This window comes from Macrotis lagotis, chromosome 4 (assembly GCF_037893015.1).
Source record: "Macrotis lagotis isolate mMagLag1 chromosome 4, bilby.v1.9.chrom.fasta, whole genome shotgun sequence".
NCBI classification, from domain to species: domain Eukaryota; kingdom Metazoa; phylum Chordata; class Mammalia; order Peramelemorphia; family Peramelidae; genus Macrotis; species Macrotis lagotis.
In genome coordinates this window covers 210,568,901-210,586,208 of record NC_133661.1, presented here as the reverse complement: position 1 = coordinate 210,586,208, position 17,308 = coordinate 210,568,901, and the positions used below count along the sequence as shown (strand labels likewise).

The 17,308-nt window shown below is 33.7% G+C and overlaps 1 protein-coding gene across 2 annotated transcripts in view; it reads left to right on the top strand.

Moving 5' to 3' along the window:
- NUBPL (NUBP iron-sulfur cluster assembly factor, mitochondrial) overlaps positions 1-17,308 on the top strand; it is a 363,985-nt gene that overhangs the window by 173,609 nt on the left and 173,068 nt on the right. The gene's annotated exons all lie outside the window — the stretch shown is intronic.

Genomic DNA, 17,308 nt, shown 5'->3' with positions numbered 1-17,308 from the left:
CTTGCCTAAGGACATATAGCTACTAAATATATCTGAAGTTGAATTTGAATTCGGGTCTTTCTGACTTGAGGTTTAATGTTCTTTCCACTATGCCACCTAGCTGTCCCCTAATAAGAAACAGGGTATAGAAAAAAAGGAGAAGACTCAGGACAGAGTACCAGAGTGTATCCATAATTAAGGGGAATATCTTAGGGTCATATATTTATAGTTGAAAGGGATTTTAGAGACCATTTAATTTAATTTTTCTCTTTATAGATGAAGAAACTGAAATTAAGTGGCTTGCCAATTATCACACAGTTAATAAGTATTTGTGTTGAGATTTGCACCCTGGACTTCCTAACTCCAAGTCCGCTGTTTTATCTATTATGCCTTGGTACTTTTCCAAAAGTGCCATCAAATTGTTTAGTAGAAAGAATGATAGGTCTTCTGGCAGCTGGGTGGTATAGTAGACATGGAGTTCAAATCCTGTCTTAGACACATATCATCTGTGTGGTTTTGAACAAGTTTCTATACTCCAATTTTCTTATCTGTGAAACTTGTGGGTTCAATTAGATGAATTCTAAGACCTTATGATTTCAATAATAGCTAATAATAATACTATTTAGCATTGATAGAATTTTGCAAAGTGTTTTAGATAATTGCAAATGCTTTAAAATATTATCTCATTTGATCCTCATAAGCAGCCCTGTGAGTCAGATGCTATCATGATCTTTATTTTTAAAAAATGAGGATATTGAAACTTTAGTAAGGTTAAATATTCAAAACCACATAGATATTAAATGACAGACTAAGTGTTCATGTCTAGGCCCTTAGACTCCAAAAGTAGATCCAATTTTCACTATATAATGCTGTCTCCAAGACACAAATAGTAATTCAACAGAAGATGGAATAGTAATAATCAGACAAGTAGGAATAGAAAAATAAAAAAAAAAACTCACAAAATTCAGGAAATTATTTTATTAGAATATTGTTTCAATTAAGTGATTCCTATAGGGCAGGAATCTGACATATAATAGGTACTTAATAAATGATTATAGATTTTTGATTTTTGACCTTGATTCTTAGTCCACTTAGGGAACCTTGAACATTTTAAGACCTCTGATTCTGAGTAATATCTAGAAAGGTTATTGCAGAAAATTCTCTAAGGCATCCAGTAGTCATTTGGCTCTCTCTCAGTTATTAGTGATTACATACCTGCCTACAGCATTACAGAACTGGGAATTCTGTTGCTACAGAGTCAGATGCCCTCAAATAACCTCTAAAGGTAAAGAGAGGAAAATGTCCAGACTAGGAGAGATTTTAGGATCTCAGAATTTTAGATAGAAGCGATGATAGGAAATCTAACATCCTAACATGGAGTTGTTAGCCTTGTCTTGTGTCCTTGATCCCTCTGTCTTGTGAGACCTTTTAAGAATCATGTTTTTAAATGTATAAAATAAAGTACCTGGGATTACAAAAGAAACCAATTATGCTGAAATACAGTTAATATATTTTTTTAAAGCTTCAGTTCAAGAACTCTTCTTCTAGTCAAGTCCTGTTCATTTTACAGATGTGGAACAAAGATGTTAAGTGACTTTCTCAGGGTCACTCAGTTAATCAGGATTGAAGTCCAGGTCCCCAAACTTCATATCAAATGCCTTTTCCATTATACAATGTCAGTTTTTTAAGAATTGTTAACATATAACTTTCTTTGAAGTTTAAATTTGCAAGCATAAGCAAGTGGGGAGGGAAGAGAATAGACATGTATATAATGCCTACTACCAGAAAAGTACTAGGGTAAGTACTTTATATATAAAACCTCATTTGATCCTCACAACTGTAAGTTAAGGGTTGTGATTATTGCTATTTTACAGCTTGAGGACACAGAGGCAATTAGAGGTTAAGTGACTTACTAAGAGTAACAAGGTTATTAATTGTCTGAGGTCATATTTTAATTCTTCCTCACTCTAGCATCCTTTTCACTAGGCCACCTACCTGTCTCAGTAGCTTATATATGGATAATGTAGTATCTTGAGAAAGTAGTAGATTCAAGTAACAATCTTTTTTTTTTTTATTTAGGGAGTAACAATCTTTTAAAAGGTGATGTTAGCAAATGTTTATACAATTCCTACTATGTACCAGGAAGTGGTTTAAAATTGCAACAATCATGTGAGATAGGTAGATTAGTTCCACTTTCCAGTGGAGAAACTGAGACAAACAAGTGACTTGACATTCACACAACTAGTATGTGAATTAGGGTCTCCCTGACTCTAGGTTCAGGACTGTAATCCATTGCTGCCTCAGTGACTTGTGAAATAGCTTATTTAATATCTTGAGAGGATGATAGGATCACTAACTTTTATATCTTTTTATCCTTATAGTTATCTCTATAACTATCTTTTAAAAGATAGAGGACATCTGGACATATTTGAAGGCATCAGGGAAGGAGGCAATAGATAGGGGAAAATTGAAGATAAGAGAAAAAAGGGAATGATTGTGGGGGGGGACAGTTTTCTAGAAGAGATGGTAAGGGAATGTATCAAGGCAGAAGTGGAGGGCATGGCCTTGGCAGGAGGATGAATGAATGAATGAAAAAGCATTTATTAAGTACTCAATATATACCACACACTTTGCTAAGTCCTGGAGATATATGCATATTTACACATATTTACATACATGTATACACATGTGTAAATACACACCATCATATCTATTAATCTAGATAGATTGAGTGGCACACATAGTCCTCAGTATTAAGGAGTTTACTTTTTAGGAGAAACAGCATATAGGCTCAGCTCATCAGAGATTGGAATAAAAGAGGAGAGATTAGGCAAAGTGACTTAAGATGTGTAAAAGGGAGAGGGAGAATGGCTTTGATTTTCTCAGTAAAGTCTGAGATAAGATCCTTTGCTTAGGAGTGACAGTAGGAAATATGATAGTCAAGAAGAGCAGAATAAAATATTCCAGTTGAGAATGGATATAAAATATTTGTAGTGACCCAAGCAGCATAGTTGTGTGATTTCCTCCATTACAATCACATCATCAGAGAAGAGGAGTTCAGAGAAGAAGTAGATGATAGGGATGATCCTTAGTTGGTATTTGGTCCAGCATATATGGTAAAGGGGAAAGATACCAAGAAATTTGAGAGCAAAACCAGATAAAGTTGAACTAGCTATTCATAAAGTCAAAATTGAGAAGGGGAGAAAGAACAGAGTGAGGTCATAGCTTAGGTGCCTAGGACAATAGATAGTGAGGTGGGGAGGGAATAGAGTGATGTTGAGGACAAAGAATAATTTAAGATGGTGGTGAGGCATAAGGAGAGACAGAATGATTATGGTTGGGCAGAAGAATTTCAGAAGTCTTTATTCTGCTAATGGAAATGTAGTTGGGTGAGGAGGATGGTTTTCACTTTAAAAGTAGGTAATTCTTTATCACTGCTTCATAAGAGTAAGAGGCAATAATTTACTAGTGAGAGTCTGGGGATCCCAAAGGATGGTTTCAATTTTCTTTAAATTACTAGGGCAGGAAAGCTGTTGAGGTTTAGTGTTAGTGGATACATCCTTTAGATATGATGCCTTGGCAGCAAGAGATCTATGTAGGGCTAGATTCTTGAGACATTGTTCTCCTGATATTGGTGTTTCACGTTTTGGAAGTTAGGGACCTGGTGCCTAAAAGTGCAATTGTAGATGTAGAGCCCTTATCAGAAGACTCTGTCTCTCCTAATAAGGGCAGGGAAATTTAACAGAATTATAAGACAGAGAATGACCACCTCAAAGAAAATACTTAAGTCAGTGTAAGCCTCCATAACTTTTACATTTACTTATTTTTCACTCAATTAGTAAACATTCATTAAGCACCTACTGTATATCAGCCACTGTGCTTAGCACTGGGGGATACCTTGAATCACTCATAATCCAATAGCAGAGACAGCCTGCAACAGTCATATAGAAATAGACTGTGTGTGTGTGTGTGTGTGTGTGTGTGTGTGTGTGTGTTCTATGTTTTAATAATAATAAGTATTCTAAAATGTAGGTCCTACAGATTACCCCCATTTTATAAATAAATAAAAAGACTCAGGATGGTGAGTGACTTGTCTGTATTAGCTAAGAAATGTTGGAATCAGGATTCAAACTCAGGTCTTCCTGACTCCAAGTCTAATTTTCTACCTTTACCTTACCTGTACTGTCTTTGGAAATATGGAGCATTGCTTTTTGTTTTCATTTTGTAAATCTCAATTTTTGACTTGAAAAAAAAATCTAAGTGTAATTTAACAGAAGATGTTTTGATGTTTTATAGAATTGACGTAAGAAACATCTTTAAATATGAAGTTAAAATTTTGGGTGGCAACTGACAGAATTTCTTTTCTTTCCAGTTTTGAAAGTAAGGTAAAACTGAGGCTAAAACAACTCCTTTTAATGCAATAGAAACTAAGCACATTAAATGTCTTGTTCAGGATACATTGGATAAGTATATCATATATGCAGGAAAAACAAATTTTATGTATTCAGGAACTAAAAATAATGCCACCCAAAATTTTAATTTCATATTTAAAGATGTTTCTTACGTCAATTCTATAAAACGTCAAAACATCTTCTGTTAAATTACACTTAGATTTTTAGTTCCTGAATACAATTTACATAAAATTTGTTTTTCCTACATATATGATATACTTATCCTATGTATCCTGAACAAGACATTTAATGTGCTTAGTTTCTAATACATTAAAAGGAGTTGTTTTAGCCTCAGTTTTACCTTACTTTCAAAATGAATAGAAGAGAAATTTTGTCGGTCACCCAGAAAATTATTTTGCAAATCAAGTTATTCCTAGAATAACAACAGCAAAAAGATATTGCTCCTCCCATAGATAGGAACTATTGGTATCATTAGAGGACTTCACTTAATCAGACACTATAACTTAACAATCTTGAAACCTATCACATGGTAGTTTTCTAATCACAAATTCATCTTTGTTGCTATCAAATCAAAAGCTCATCTTCAAATTACTAGAATTCAGTTATAAACATCTCTGCTACTTAACCCTTCTAACTTCTTTTCTATTTTGATTTTATGCTTTCTTATTTGGTTTGGTGACAAAAGATATATTAATGACATGCAATTAAAGTATTCCAACTTTATCAGATTGAAAACGTTGGGGCGGCTAGGTGGCGTAGTGGATAAAGCACCGGCCTTGGAGTCAGGAGTACCTGGGTTCAAATCCGGTCTCAGACACTTAATGATTACCTAGCTGTGTGGCCTTGGGCAAGCCACTTAGCCCCATTTGCCTTGCAAAAAAATAATCTAAAAAAAAAGTTATTGATGTCAAAAATGGTATATGAATGGTTCATAGGACATAAGCACTAATTATAAGTTCATTTAGCCATTTAAGAAATGTAAATCAAGAGTAGGCCAAAAGGACTTATAAACTGCCCTAGCAAATACTTGACATACTTGCCAAATAGATAGATATGGTAGCCAATGATGTCTCCAATTTAGTCACTGACTCTTTTTTTTGGGGGGGGGTTGCAAGGCAGTGGAGTTAAGTGACTTGCCCAAGGTCACACACAACTAGGTAATTATTAAGTGTCTGAGGTCAAATTTGAACTCAGTTCCTCCTGACTCCAGGGCCAGTGCTCTATTACTTGGACCACCTAGCTGCCCCTCCAATTTACAATATAACGTCATTTACAATATCTAATGAGAAGATGGGTAGAAGATAGAGCACAGGGTCACCTCAAAATGGAGAAATAGTGGAGATAAAACTAGGATAAAGAAAATTTATTTTGCCATCTAACCAAAAATATATAAGTGATGTTTAAGGATGGAAAAGAGAGGATAACAAACAAAATAAAAATGGAAAGTTTTTTTTTTTAACAATTTTTTGACAATTTTTTTAAATGGACTCTTAGCATCACATTCTTAGATGTACTTATAGAGGGTGTGGAATGAACTCTAAAGAGATCAAAACAAAACCTGTGGGTGTATAGGCCAAGTATGCATAATGTGTTGGGTACTTCTATACTTGTGAGGCCATTGTGGAATCAATTCATAAATAAAGGGAAAATATTAAAAGCATCGCTAAAATGGAAGACAGACAACTAAGAGATCATGAACAACTACTGATCTATATGCTTACTTTTTCATATATATATATAAAATTTTATGAAAATTCTGTATACTATTATTGAAGGCATTTTTATGAGAACATTAGAAGGGGAATATGTAGGCTTTGAAAATAATATTCCAGAGTAGTTCATATCTTTACCATTATGCAATTAACTAAAATTAGCCAGAATGTAAAGATCCTACTGATTTTGCAAACTATTAAAATTTTTATTTGATAGGGTAAAACATACCCTTAAAGACTCCAACAAGGTATTTCCCATACATGTCAAAATGAATTGATTCTTTTGCAGTTATCAATGGAATATCCTTATTCAGTGACTCCGATCATTTATGATCATAATGAGGCAAGGATCTAGGCAGGGATTTTTAAACTTGCTCAAGATGTTGGCATCATCATGGAAAAGATTCAGCAGAGAGTCCAATCTAAAGAAGAACTTCATGTAGATAATGATGAGTTCTAGATGCTCCTTATTGTGGATTACATTGTTTCAATTACATCAGACCATGGAACATTGCAAAGTCTCTAGAATTAAATCCATGATGACTCAGAAGAATTTGGTTTAACTAATAAATAAGAAAAAACAAATAAATGAAGAATGTCTGTTATTCAATCAGGGGATTCATCTTGGAGACTATAGATAGTCAGAATTGGGCTCGGAATTACACAGGAAGAAAAAAATGAGCTGGGAAACTATAGAATTCTTTTAATGACTTCATATTTCATTCTGAAAGAAAAGTAAAAAAAAACTAATACCAGTATTTCATATAATCTCTCTATATAAGAATTGAAAATGAATGTTATGCATAGAACACTGGAGCGACTCAATGTGGTTATAAAGAGGCTCCAAGCCAATAAAAGCATGGAATTACAAAAGAGAACAGAGTAAAAAATATTGTCAAAGGAGTGTATGATCAGATAAAATAGGGTTTAGTCACATTGGATAAACAAATTCTCTATTGGTAGTCTCACAATTTTGACAACAAATGAGAAAGGCCTCCAGTGCATTGTACTGACGTCTTATAATGAATTTATGGAAGAATATAGATGAGTTGGGATCTTCACTGTTGGAGGGATTTTCTACACTGATTAGATCTTCGGTCTATATGAGTGCTTGAGAGAGAACATTTGTATGCATGTATACATATATATGTATATATGACATATGTATGTTATATATATATATATACATATATATGTATATAAATAGCTTACCAATGAGTAAGACTTTGATAAGTAGGACTACTGACTCTAAATGCTCTAAAGCATTTCTTATTTGGATGAGAAAGAGGAAATTTTCCTTTTCAACAGATACTTAAAAATTAGTGTGGTATGTTTTTTTCCCCTATCATTTGCATTTTTATTACATTGAGAGAGAGGTGTTATTTCTCTTTTTCTAGAGGGCTCTTGGAACTAATTAATATAAAAGATCAGGGGCATGGAGTGGAAGTTAGTGTTTAAAACTTGATTAATATTTTGAAAAAGTGAAGCAAATATACAGAAAAATGCTTTTATCATCTTTGTGGTATTGTATTTTAAAACCTCAAGTTTTGATTTTTTCTGTTTCTGGAATGGGTCATTGAAATTTTGAGATCCAAAAATTTGTCATCAATTCAGCCAGGAGCAATTATATTTAGGGAAACTGAATCATGCTAATGAAATTCCTGGAATACTAATTTATAGACTAGCATGCCTAATTGCTCATTTTCAATGGGACTAATATTTGATTAGGCCTCTATATAAAGGAACCTGTTTCTCTAGAGTCTATATACCTGGGAAGCCATAGTAATTATTAAAATATTACTTAGATGAGCACAGATTTGAAAAAGAGAGTTGACCCATAATGTGGGCATTTTATCAGTTAATTTATCAATCACAGAACATTTTTTAAGATTTTCTAAGAGTCATTCACTGTGCTTAGTGCTGGGGATACAAAAATAATCCCTATATTCAGGGATTTAATATTTTAAGGGGTGAGGCATTTTGTAAACAACTATTTACAATAAGATTTATGTAGTATAAATGATAGGGGGAGAGGGGGAAGTAAGTTAATCATAAAGAAGAAAAGGTTCTACCAGTGGAGGGGGAGGGTAAGAATTGGAAATACCTCTTACAAAAAATGAGATTAAGCTGAGTTTTAAAGGAATTCCGGGAATCCAGGAGGCAGAGGTGATGAAAAAGGAGATGAAGGTGTGTCCAATAGTCAGTGAACAGGCATAGAGTTGAGAGAGGATGTGTCTTATGCCAGGACTGTCAAGAAGGGCAGTGGCTTCACTCTATGATAGAGCAATTTCATTTTACTAGAGTGAGATGTGGACTCTTCCAGCTTCCATAAATCTCAATGACGATATTTATACATATGACTCATAAATGTATATGTGCATATGCATGTATTTGTGTGTATGTATATTAATTTATAGACTAACATGCCTAATTACTCATTTTCCATAAATGTACGCATGTATCCATAGCCCTAACTTCTCCTGAATTCCATTCTTACATTGCCAATGGCCTCTTGGATATCTCCAACTGGATGTTAGAAAGTTATCTTAAACTTTTACCTCAAAGTGAATTCATTATCTTTCCCTTAAACACTTCTCCCTCCCATACTTCACTATTACTGTCAAGGACTTCATCTTCCCAATCACCCAGACTTGCAAAATAGTCATCATTGACTTCTTATTTATGTACATCTTACATATCCAGTGTCTGTTGCCATATCTTGTCCTTTCTACCTTTACAATGTCTTGCATACAGCCCCTACATTATCCATTTACACAACTGCCACCTTAGTGCAGATAGCCATCACCTCACAACTAGAATATTGTAATAGTATTTGGTCTTCATGCTTTCAAGTCTTCTTCCCTACAGTCCATCCTCAACTCAGTTACCAAAATAATCTTATTAAAGCACAAATCTGAACCAATTACCCCATCCCTACTTAAAATCTAGGGACTCTGTTACTTTCAGGATCAAACATAACATCTTCTGTTTGACTTTTAAAGCCCTTACAGGTGGAGGGTACTCACTGGGTGGCATTGGTCTGGGATTTATGCTGTTTAAAGGGAGGGAAGGATTTAGTATAGTTGTTAGGAAGATGTTTTATCTGGAACATCTTGAGCAGAAGCAACTAAGGGAAGTGCTGGGTTTTATCGCCACAAAAAGTCATTTTTGGCTAGAAATGAAGTAGTGGACTAGGACAAATAAGAACCAGGAGTCTAAAGCTAGGTTAACTACTAGTGAGTTCTGAAGGTAAGAGCAGAAGATTTTAGATGTTGAATAACTTTGATATATAATTTAATTTTCCCTAATACTTTCAGGTACATATAACATAAAATAAGAACTAATAGTATTACCCAAAGGTATTCTTTGTATCTACTCAAAGAATAATTCATGTTGGATGTGATCTCATTGATGGAGTTATTTCTTTCTATTTGGACAGGTCATGATTTATCCATACTTTCTCATGTTGCATAATTTTTAATTATGATATACCATGTACGTGTACTAGAAGTCTTTATTCTATATATTTTTAAATTTTGTGGGGGCCAGCCTTGGGCTGTTATTCTGTGAACCCTCACTCTCACTACATGACTGTTGTACTTCATTTTCTAATCATAATATCTAATTAATAATATTTATATTTGAATCATAATAGAAATATATTCATATTTAAATAGTAATATAGCTCCTTATATGAGGAATTTTATTCATTTATTGTGAAAGGGTCATTGTTAGAACTGTGCTGAAATCTATTTACACCTGTCATGTTCCTTGCTTTGTGGGTCATTTGCAAGTCCGATTTGCAATTATGCAAGTATTTTAAGAACCAAAATCATATGTGACATCACTAGGAGAATATTCGTATTAAAAAAATGAAGTTTTGTGATGAAGAGCATTTTGGCATCTTTGAAAGCATTTTGAGAACTAAGAGTCACCTTTGTGCCACCAGAAAGCATATAAATAGGAGTTTGTGGAAAATTTTAAAGGTAAGAAAAATTCTAATTAGCATGTTTTTAGCATTAAAATATGTTGTTAAAAAGTGATTTTGAAGTTTTTTAGTAGCTTTCTAAACTATGTTAAATATTTCTTGGTGGATCTTTTTCTTTCTGTTTAGCAAACATATGTAGTGCAGGAGTAAATTTTAAATTTGTATCTGAATTAGCACAGATTTCAAATTAGCAACTACCATAATCAGATTTGCTAATCTATGGACCAATTAATTTTGCTTTGTTTCATGTATCCTTTAATAGCCAGATGTCTTGAAAAATACAAGGTAGTCATTAGTCATAGGAAGGAATATCAGAATTAGAAGGGAGTCCATCTCCACTACTGTAAAAACAACTCAAAGTACATGCCCCACAGATGTTGGGTCATTAGTACTGTCTGTATATTTGAAGAATAGTTCTATTATTGTTGTTTTACATCTAATGAAAATGTTTAATATTTTCCTTTAGAGAATATTAAAAAACAGAAGTCATCTACAATGATGACTTAGTATCATTACAATTACAGTCATTACAATTTCCAAGTTGTAGCTAATGGTACATTTCAAATTCTATTTGATTAAATCCTACTATGGCAGAGTTTTTGGTAAGCCAGTCCTTCCCTACTCTTCCTCACTCTTCCTCATCCCTCATACCTTGCCTCCTTCCAGTTAGTGGAAATAGATCTACCTTTAACACACTAAGGGAGAAGAGTTAATTATATTTTTAGTAAAAAATGTTGTTAGCAATGTAGTTAACTCTCCTCCCTTTAAGTTATTTTTGAATTTATACTAATTCATGTGCAGGTAAACTTCATATTTAAAGAGTAGCTTGATTCAATAATATTTTTCTCTCAAAAGAATAGTAGTGTATAATTTAAAAGACACAAAATAAGCATAGTTTCCTACAGAGGAATAGTGTCTTATAGGTCATTCATTTCTTAGTGGTTGGTATATTTTTTTGTCCTACTTTGTCTCTGACTATAAATTTTAAAAATCCTTGATAAGTGGGAGTTAGGATGGGAAGGCAACCATAATGTTTGACTAAGTTGTCTTCCAGTGGTGCACTGCTGCTCAGATTTTTTTGCATTATGATCATTCTTTTCTTGGAAACTCCTGAGATAAAAAAAGTGCTTTGTAATAGCTAAAGCTGTTAAATGCATCTTGGAAATACTATATGATGTCTTTCCTCCTGGGTAGTTTGGTACCTTCTGAACATACTATCTTGCCTTACATTTCAATGAGGTCAACCTTCATATATATAAAATTTGATATGCATGTACTTACCAAGTATTACTTGGTAAAACTGATATGATCATAGAAATGACAAGACTTGGCAGGAGAGTGAAAATGTGGAGTGAGGGATAAAAATTAAAACATTGAGGTTGCCAGCCTGGTGATTGGGAGAATGGTGGTGTCATTGTGATAACAGAGACATTCAGAAGAGGGGAGATAATGGGTTTGGTCTCGATTTATTAAATTTGAGATTTCTAAGGGACATCCAGATATCCAGGAGGCAGTTAGGAATGCATTCTCTCCTCAGGGTTTGTCTCTCAGAATCCCTAGATTTCTTAAAAGTTTAACTTAAGTGCCACTACTACTACCTCAGCTGATGTTTTGATTAGTTCGACTATTTTTTTTATTCTCTTTATTATAAGGGATAACTCATTGAAGGTGACAAAAATCCAAAACCAAAATGTCAATAAAAGTCTAAAATGTAATCTATGAAAATCATTTGAATTTTTTAATAATTATGAGAGTATGTTGTAAAGTTACAGGCAAACAGATTATTAGTAGTTTGGGGAAAAATGAGTTGGAGAATAAGTGCACCAGAGGCTCCTCTGACTGCCACAGAGGCTCAATTGGCAAACATTACTAGAATCATATAATTTTAGAGATCAAATCCCACTTTTAATAGATGAAGAAAATGGTATTGAAATATCAAATATCTTGTTATTGACAATGCCAAATGTCTTACCTTGAAGGATATATCTGGTTAGTAGCAAAGCCAAAATTAGAATGTGATATCATATTGGTTGACTCATACCTAAGAGAGAACTTCAACTCATTATGCTAGGGTGATGAAAATAAGATAATCATTTCTTTGATATAGTAGAAGAAGGTTTGTCTCTTGGCTTTGTCACCTTATTTGTGTGTCCTTGGGCAAGTCCTTTAACCTCCATGAGCTTCAGTTTCTTTATATATAAGTGGGGTGCTGGTAGGTGGACCAGATGACCTCTAAGGTCCCTTTTAGCTCTAAGTTCTGATCCAATTGTGTATGGTCTTTTGAATATGATTCTGTATATTCTTGATGCAATAAATTTCCCAAGTACCTCATTTCATATGTTGATCAGATGATATGAATAGCAGGTTTTATTTTAAACACTCATTCCAATCTGTATCCTCTCTTCTCTCATCTAAAAGGGTTCATCCCAAATTTATAAGCATCTTACTTAGTCCATAGTTGCTACCTCTGGGAGATGCCACTGTGGTTCTCCAATTGGTTTTGAGGTCTTGAGACTTAGACTTTCTTGGTCTTTTTATTTAGTGGTTATTAGACCCTGGAGGAGATTGTTTCATGCTGGTTCAGGATGACCAATGTGTAAAGAGTAATATTTAGTAATTTAAAATAGTACGTGATATTATCTTTATTTTTGAAAATGAGAGTACATGACTTAGAAGAGTTAATAAATGACTTACACAAGACAGTTAAGAACAGAATTGGGAATGAGACCCATCATGAGTATTCTGACTCAGTGTTAATTGTTTAGCTCTACCTCGTGTTTCCCTTGTTCTTCCTCTCCTCAAGCCCTCTTCTCTGGATTCCTATTCCATAGACTAGATTTAAAGAACTGAATTTCAGAATATTGATAAAGGAAGGTTCTTGTAGTTGTCAATTTTAACTTCTAGAGGGCTGAGAATCAGGATTAGGTGAATTAGCCACGGGGGGATGAAGAAGCTTAGCTTAGAGCAAACAATGTCTTATCTTTCCCCGTTCCCCTTCACAGCTTCTAAGTGGGAGGAGGTGGTTGAAAAAGCAACTTGAGACTGAATATAAGGAGCTTGGGTTGTATATTATGGGCATGCTTACATTTAATGTTCTTTTACATATTCCAGATCATGTTTAAAAGCAAAATATCTATGGGATTTGCACATATTGTATATTATAAACAAGCTGCTTGGAAGACTTATTCAGAATGTGCATTTTGAATAGCTGATATTTGGAATATAGTTTGTCACATAAGAATGATGTTTGATAGTACTGATTTACATATAAACATTCATGATGATTCTGAATATAAGAAAATACAAGGAAGCACACAGCACTTAATTACATTGCTTTAACAATAAATGTCAAGTAAAAGCTTTTTTTAATAAGACGGATGCTGTACTTAACCAAAGTACAGTTACGTTCCCACAATTTGAAATGTTTTACAGCAGCTTATGCAACAGAGCAGCAACATTTTGAACGCTGTAATGCATACAAATCTATTGACAGCTACTAAACTGTTACAGTAAGTGACCTTTTCTTCTCCCACAAACATTGCTCAAAACTCACTGCCTCTGTAGACCTTTTCCAAACCAGTGGCTAATGCCCCCCCTTCACAAATCCTGACCTTAGTTCTTATATATTTCTCTACTCTATTATTCAATTTCAATTAATGTGGCTGATGGGGATGGTCATTTTGTAATTCCAGATTCATTATTAAATCTAATACATTATAGATTTAGAACTGGAAGGGGCCTTAGAGAGCTCATTTCCATCTAACTTGCTCTTTTAACAGATGAGGAAACTAAGTCTCAAGGAGTCTAAAAGACTTCCATGAACTCACACAAATTGCAAACTGTAGAGCTGGGATTTAAATTTGAGTCTTCTGACTTCAAACCCAGTTTTCTTTACAAGGACCACAGTCATATTATATCACCAGTTGGCCCTTGTTCACTTAATTTCCACATGAATACACTTCTAAGACCTGATTGAAATCAGTAACTAACTTAGGATGTGGTAAGCTTTGATATGACATTGAAATAGACATTGCATATGAATATCTTTTTTTAATCATTGCATGAATAAATTATGTGTATAGATTAAACTAATTTAGCTTATATTCCAATATGAATACTCTTCATATTTAATCATGGGGTCTATAAATGTCATGTAAATATCATTTTGATATCATTTTCATTGCATTATGCAATGGAAAAGAATATTGGTCCAGGAAGTTCTCAATATACCACAATATCTATATAAATCTGGGCAGGTCACTTAACTTTTCCTTACCTCAACTTCTTTATCTCTAAATTGAAGGGGTTGTATCAGGTAATCTTTAAGCTAACCTTTAGTTCTAAATATATATGCTCTTATGATCTCTGATTTTACATTAAAGGGTTATTGATTGCACATAAAAAACACACTTATGAGAAAAATCTATGAACTCAAGGGATATAGAATAGTGGAGTACATTTGGATGAGGATCAGTGGAGAGAAGTGAAATTATTGTATAAATATAGTATATCTCACTTTTCCCCAAAAGAGGAAAACATAGAATAAAAGACTGGAAGGTATTTCAGCTTATTTAACCTTCATTTTACAAGTAAAGAAATTGTGACTTTTTTAAACATGCACCCCCCCCCCCCCCATTTTCATTATTGAACATAATATAGTCCATGAACACAAAAATGGCAGGGTCTATTTTGAAAGAAACTTCAACATGTTTTTTTTTTAAGCTTGTTAAGAATTTTTTGGTCATATTCAACTCATCTTAACTCCATTTGGTATTGGATTTTCTTGGCAAAGAGAGTGAACTGCTTTGCCATTTCTTCTCCAATTCATTTTACTTATGAGGAAACTGAGGCAGAGGGCTAAATGATTTGCCCAGGGCTACAAAGCTAGTGTGTCTGAGGTCAGATTTGAACTGAGGAAGGTAAGTCATTCTGATTGTGCCCAGCACTCTATCCACTGCATTATCTAGTTGTCTACACTTTTTCTTTATACCTTAGCAAATAGCTTCCAGGGTGTGAGGAAAAGTGAGATGGCATGCTGAGCTGTTTGGATTTGGTGTAGGATTAGCTGTATCTATATATTACATATATCAATATCATTTTCATACTGGCTATTTTATTAAAAACTTACCTTGTTCTTCTTTAATGTCCCATCTCTGAATCATATCTGATGTTGCTATCAGTCTTTTTGCAAATTCAGTGAAAGAATGTTATGACTTTCCTTCTTAGCAAGTAATTTTTTAAATTAATTTTTTTTTCTGCTAATGACTATTTTCTTTCTCGCTCCTTCCCCTACCATTGAAAAAAGAAAAAAACAAACAAACCACGACCTTTGTAACGAATAGTCAAGCCAAACAAATTCCCTGCAGTCATGTTCAAAACAATTGTGTCTTTCTCAGCATCCTGAGTTTATAATTTCTCATTAAGTGAGGGTTGCATTCTTCATCATCAGTCCTTTGAATTCATGTCTTGTCATTATGTTGATCAAGGTTAGTAAATCTTTCAACATTTTTTCCCAATGAATAATCATTCTTTTCTCTTGCTCTCATTTACACCCCTCCCAACTTAAAAAAGATAAAGAAAACACTTTAAACAAATATATTTAGATAAGAGAAGCAAATTCTCACTTTGGCTATGTCAAACATGTTTCTTTGTGCATAGTTAGTCATCTCTCTGCTATAAGATAGATAATATTCATTATTCTTCATCTTCTGGAATCATATTGGTTATTACTTTTATCAGAATTGTTAGGTCTTTTAAAGCTTTTTCTTTTTCACAGGTTTGCTCTTATAATAAAAATTGTTCTTCTGGATCATCTCACTTTACTTTGCATCAGTTCATTCACATTTCTCCAGGCAAGATCAATGCCTATTAAGGAATAGTTAAGGAATAGTGAAACAAATTTTAGTACATGACTGTAATAGAACATTACTATGCTATGAGAGCACAGAATGAATTCAGAGAAATATGAGAAGATTTCTATGAACTGAAGCAAAATTTCCAGGAGGACTGTATGCACAATGAATGCAACAATACAAATAGAAACAAAAATAAACAAGAGAAATTGAAACTGTAAAACTGTGAAATTATAATGACCAAACTTAGTACTTTTTTGCAGAGAAAGTAAATTTCTGAGTATGAAAGACTATGTATGTAGTCAGAATTCATTAATATGTTGTCTATTTTTGTTCAACTATTTCTTTTTTCTTTTTAAAAAAATAAACAGTGGCTCTCCTGAAGAATACTAGAAATTGAGAAATCTAGGTAATGAAAAAGCAAGGGATAACAATAGGATTTTTTTTTAGAAGATATAGAAGAAAGCATGCAAGAGTAACTTGTCAGGAATGAACACAAAATTGTTATACAGTCTTACAAGAAAACATAAGGAATATTAAAATTCAAAACAAGCATTTTGAACTGTATTAAGAAATAAAAGTTGTTAGAATGGGCGGTGATGAAGAAGCATCATTCAGTGATTTTGATGAAGGTAGAGATGGTATTATGAAATATATGAAGGATATGATTTTGAAGGGAATTTGCATTTTGTCTAATAGGGAACAGTTGAATTTTCTTGAACAGGAAAATGGCAAGGCTATATTTGTGCATAATATGAAAATTATTTTGGCAGTTCCTGTAGAGAATGACTTGACTGGAGACTGGAAGTCAAATCAGGAGGATTCTGGGAAAAATCATAAGAACCTAAGTTGGTGACTGTGTAAATGAAAAAGGACAGATGTGGGAAATGGTATGGAAGGGAAAGTTTAATTTCCCAGATAGTGAAAGTTGATGCATGGAAAGGTGGTCTTGCCCTCAGGAGGAATAGTTAAAGCATGGAGGAAGGATTAGTTCAGTGGGAAAGATAATGAGTTCTAGCTTTGATCTATTGATTCTACAAATTTTGGGAGACATCCAGGTTCAAATATCCAAAAGTCAGACTTCCCTTGTGGAACCAAGATGTTGGCTTGAAGCTTGGGATCTCCTGGAGCTTTTCCCACAACAACTTTAAATGAAGTTTTTTAACAGACCTAAAAGCTACAGATCTCATAAAAAAAAAGGTGAAACTAGTTCTCAACTTCAGATATCATAGAGGAACTTCAGGAATGATATATCTCTTCTGAGAGAACTGAAAGCAAGAGGCTTTTAGCTGCATTTCAGCTCAAGTGAAGCCTCAGCAAACCAAGTGTGGCAGCAAGCCGGCAGTGAAGGTCCCAATGTCAGCT